Here is a 5,891-nt window from a genome sequence, read left to right on the forward strand (position 1 = left end):
GATGTTATGTGGAGGAGGTGGTGAAGTGGAGTAACAAAATAATTTAAATTTTAATCTTACAAAAATTGTTTTTTAATGGATATTAATACTTTAATTTTAAAATTTTAATTAATATTAATGGTTTATTATTTAATTTTTATCAAGGTGAAATATTTTATTCATGTGGAATGTCATGTGTCAAGGTTTTTTTAAATAAAAGAGATAGTGCATTACACTCACCACTGAAGTGTGTTTCTCAAACTAAAAAAATGATAGTTTATGTATGAAACTCACACTCTCAATAATTTAGATATGAAACTAAAAAAAAATTAATTTAGATATGTTTTTGACCCTTATCTCTATATTAAATGAACCGTCTTTCAACCGTCTTTCACTATTTTTTAGAAATTATTAATTAATTAAATATGCATAATATTGACTCATAAATCGTTAGGAATTATTAATTAATTATAATATGCATAATATTGACTCATAAAACGTGCTAAAAATTTAGAAGACTAAGATATATGATTAAAGTCCTAAATTAATTACTTTTATAATATTTTATGTAGAAAAAGTAGATTTAACCAGCTTCGTTTGGTTGGAAACAGGGGCAGACCCACCTTGGCCAATCGGTATCAAGTGACATTCGTTCGTCGAAAAATTAGTTTAGTAAATATGATATCTCTTGATATAAGTAAAAGGTTTGATTTGTATAATTCGTAGACACATCCAATTTTATACAAATTTTTCAGTATAAATTTATTTATACATTGTAATTTGAAAAATTACAAGTATATAAGAAGAAAATATATGTATTGCATCTATATTTTTTTCTTGCTTTATACAAACACAAACACAAATATATTTCGTATATTTATACGAAATATAACAAAAAAGACTATTTATATATCAAAAATGGCTAATTATATACCGAATTAAATGACAAAAATATAAATGCGAATTACAAATAAAATAAACTAGGTCTATAATATTCAATTTGAATTGTTATTTCATATCATTTCCCACCAAGACAAAATAATGTGCCTAATATATTTGCTCTTCCGTTTTTCCTAGAGAAAGAAAAGCCTAGTGTTTTTCATGTTGATGATCCAAGAATCAAACAATCAAACAAAACTGTAACTGAAACAACTGCTCAAGGAAATTGCAAATGCAGCGCAAAAAGGGTACCATTAGAGAAAATATAGAGAAACAATGAAGATGAAAATTCACTACAACAAACATCTTTTAGACTCTGGAATGTATTTTTGCATGTTTCACACGTACGCATATTCTTCTTGTTGTAAAATCTTCCAATCCGGACTTCGCCATTCATAACAGAATGGACTGGATTTGTTTTCTTGCCTGGGCTCTTTCGAGTTCCCTACAAAATTTTCCATTTTTAGCTATGTATAACTTATAGAAACTGGGGCCTAATTACTATCATATTTGAAAAGTTTTATACTTGGATCCTGTTAGTCTTTAAGCACGTACGTATTAGTAATGTACACTAAAACCTCTTTAAATTAATAATCTCTCTAAAATAATATTTTTTCTCGATTCTGACTTGGGCCAATGTAAAAAATCATCAATTTCGATAAGATAATAAGTTAATATATTTCTAGAAAACTCTTGTATAAATATATGGTCCCATTAATATCAAAAATTAATAATTCTTTAAGATTACAAATTTTAGTAAAATATGATTCTATTGTGTTCTATTTTTCTTAAAATTTAACTCTAGTTAAAGCTCATTTCTAACTTTTCTTATTGCATCTAAGAGCTTCAGTGTTGTCATTTCAAACTGTACCATAAAATTGTGAAGAGTTCTAGATGCGATAAGTGTTTCCTTACGCGTAACTGGAATTCCAAAGGTATAGTATCATCTTCAACCTCATCATCAACATTGTTTTTTTTTTGTGGTATCCACAATTTCTTTTATGTTTTGGACCTCTTAACATGTTTCATTTTCACGTGGATAGTCGAACAGGTTATTGACATCCATTTTATTGTGGTAATCGAGATCATTAATCAATGCCCTCAAGTTCATTAATCACATTTTCACTAGTAGGTTGATTCAAATTTATGAGCTTGCGTCCCCCGATCAAATTTTACACTGTCAAAAACAATTTGTCATTATCTCTTGCCGAATATTTTTTGTTCAAAAAGGAATTGCAAAATTGACAGCATCCAAAACATTATTTTTTACTGGATCAGTTTGTACTACTTCATAGTCTTCTAATATCCTACGATAAAATCTGTTTGATAATATATCTTGAAAACTCTTATCATCCCAATATCACAAGGTTGAAATTAGTAAGAACAATGATTTTGATGTATTCGTTGTACTTTGTGTATAATATATTTTTTTTTATGTGAAATCAATAATGATACATAAATTAGTAAGATACACTGATTTTGATATATTCTAAATTAACCTTCGTTAAATCTCAAACCATTCTTTAAATTAATAAATATTAATTTATCGATTAAATAATATCTCTATAAAATAATGAATTTCATGGTCCCAACTATATTAATTTATAGAGATTTTACTTTACGTCATACACAATTTTTTTTCATAACTTATATATGTTCTCACTATTATGTTTTTTTAAAACATGCTTCTTCTGCGATTTGATATTAGTGTTCAAAACTTAGATCAAAGGCTATTTTTGAAATCTCTGTTTTCCTGCTTGCTTCGTTTAGAAATCTATTACTCTTTTATGAAAACTAGCCCGAAGACTCTTTGAAAATCTTAGTGTCCATCCTTTTTATATGTGAACATTTTATACTCCTTTGGGAATACGTAGTCCCCATATACTGTTTTGAAGAAAAAATTTCACTTTACTCTTAACTTAACTAAAACTTAAGTCTTAAAACAAAGTTAAAACATTTGTGAAAGACTTATGAAACTTAAAATGAAATTCTTCTCATTTTCTATTCTCTTTACTCAACTTGATCTTTAATTCTTAAAACAAGGTTTAAATTATTTGTATAAGACTTCTTGAAAAGACTCTAAGAATTTTCTAGACTTGGTTCTTAATTATCCTTGAATTTGAAGTTATTGATTCAAGGTTGTAATTCATGTTTATGGATGATTTCTATATGTTTGGAAGTCATTCAAAGTAGTTAGAATCATTAGGAAGTGTTAAAACACTATAGAAGGGCCTAAACGGATTGAAGTACGAAAACTGGGTGAAAAATGCTGATTCGAGCACACAGCGCTAGCCCAATTGGTCTGATGCTCCATTTTGGTCACACTGCAGGTGCACCGCCCCAGGCCCTCTGGCGCAGATGGGGCGTGCTGCACCTCCTGCCCAGAGGTGACGCCTGGCGAATTTTTTCAACTAATTTTCTGACCATAAATCGTTCTAATTCGATTTCTTTTCTCAAATTTTTTGAGGTTTCATGTACTCACATCGTATATTCAAGTCTCTTACCTAATAAATTCAAGAACAATACTTAGATCATCAAAGAACTCCTAAATCTCAACTCATGTTCAAGAACAAAGCAAATCAAGAACCGCATTCAAGATCATTCAAATCCAACCTTTTTAGGATGAAACCACATTGAATCAAACATGTTTGGCACGTGGATGAACGAACCCAACATTGAGATAAACTCACATACCTTTTTAAGGATCATCCCCGACGAAACATGCAAAGATTGAGCGTTCTTTGCGCAATTCTTGATTTCTATCCTCTTTTATCTCTTCTCCAAGCCCTAGCGTGAATTCTTTTTTTAAAACTGAATAAATTCTTTTTTTGTCCCAATTTAATTCATATAATAAATTAATTAAATTAGGTAAGGAAAACTCAACTTTGCCCTTCCCAAATCCGGATTCGCCTTTCCTCAATTCAACAACCCAACTTCCGAAATCGCGCAACCTTGGCGGCATTGGAAATCTTATTCTAAGGGATTTCCAACCATATGTGGAACTACTCCTAACTCATTATGAGATAGGAGTTATGATCGTTTGAAAATGACCAAAACTCTTTTTCCTAACTTACACATATTTTTCTCTATTTTCTTATCTTTCCAAAAATAAGTTTTTTAGATTTAAAATATTTTCTAGTCGTTTCTAGTTGCGAGATGTTACACAAAACTACTCAACTTACTCAACTCAGAAATACTCAAGGATAAGATACTCAACTCGGAGATTAGATACTCGACTCAAGATATGATACTAGACTCTAGGTACTCAACTATGGATACTCAACTCAATATAAATCAACAATACACATGAAATATATGAAAAGCTTTTAAGACAGTAGAAATCAACTAGGTGTATTGAAGAATACAATAACAACTCAATTAAATATAATAAAATGTAATATAACTATGTGGGAGTTTCTCTAATCGACAACCACCACTATGATGCTTTCTATCCATGATGTCTGTGAGTTAGCTAAACTCTCCCTCACATCGTGCTCAATACTACTCCTGAAATACACTAGCTCATATGTTTAAAAAATGTTTAAAAACATAACTTTTCATATGGTTGAAGATAATTATTCAAAAATCTATGTCTTAAAAAGAATTTCTACTCAAACTGCTTAAAACTCTTTTGGAAATATCAGTTTTCTCTCATTTTAAATGTGAAAATATTTACTCTTACGAATACTTAGTCCCCATATATCATTTTAAAGAAAATGAACTCAACTCTGCTCTTTCTAAAATAAATTCAAAATCATATTATAATATGATCATTGATGACTCGGGAAGTCATACTGCATAAACATTGATGGTATATCTAGATACCATACTGCTCATACATTGTTCGCATATTCTATTGTCATACTAATCATGTTTTAGAAAACTCTTTTTTCAAAACTCATCTTTACTTTCTCATAACTCAGTTTAAGAATTTAAGTGTTGGCTTTTAATTTTTTTTTTAAAATTTATAACTCAAATCATAGGGTTCATTGTTGAGACGAAAAAGATGAAACCGAAAATCTAACAATAAAGAACACCAAGTTTAACGTGGAAAAACCCTTCAAACCGAAGGTAAACACCACGGGATCGACAAGATCCGAATTGCTTCACTATAACAATAAGAGGGTTACAAATATTCTTCTAATGGCTACACAACAAGTGCCAAAGGAGAACAAACAATAGCTACACCAACAAAAGATAAATAGAAAGAAACACCACCCAAACCCAGCTTCTGTTCGGGACCTAAAATAGGATTTTTCTGACCTCCGAATCCGATCTCCACCGTTCAAATTAAGCACCACGATGTCAGGAACACTCAGTCCGAATTTCAGCCCGATCCAACGGTTAGTTAATCGGAAAACACGATCTGAACGTGACTGGTCGAAGAAAAGACTGCAGCAAAAGAACCCTTTTCTTTCTCTCTTTTTCTCTTGTTGAAAGCTCTCTCAAAAACCTATCTTATGTTCTAATGTCTTTCAAATACAATACCAGTGAGCAATTAATTATTTTCTCAAAACCATCCTCTATTTATAGAGTTGTGCTTTTCCTTATAAAGCCAAAACCAACTACAAATAGGATTACTATTCCAATCATTTTCCTAATAGAATTGGAAACCAAATAAAGAGAATAACTCCAATCCTTTTCCAAGTAGGATTAGGCCATGGACCTTTGGCTGGAACATGGGCAATAGCCCAACAAACTCCCCCTCCAGCCAAGGGGCCAAATGGACTTCAAGTAGATGATCTCTTGACAGGCTTCCTGCCTGCCACACTTCTACAAAACTCATGATTGTCTACGATGGGTTCTTTCCACTTATCTCTATGAGTATCTAACATGACTTCATCATAACCTTCAGGTTCTCCCATATTAGTCAACATAATATACTCATCATCCATGGCTTGCTCCCACTTTATCGAATCCTCCACCTGTAGGGCCTCATCAAAAGACTCTGGTTCCCCCTCATCAATCAGCAA

The sequence above is a fragment of the Solanum pennellii genome, chromosome 5 (genome assembly GCF_001406875.1).
Source record: "Solanum pennellii chromosome 5, SPENNV200".
Classification (NCBI taxonomy): domain Eukaryota; kingdom Viridiplantae; phylum Streptophyta; class Magnoliopsida; order Solanales; family Solanaceae; genus Solanum; species Solanum pennellii.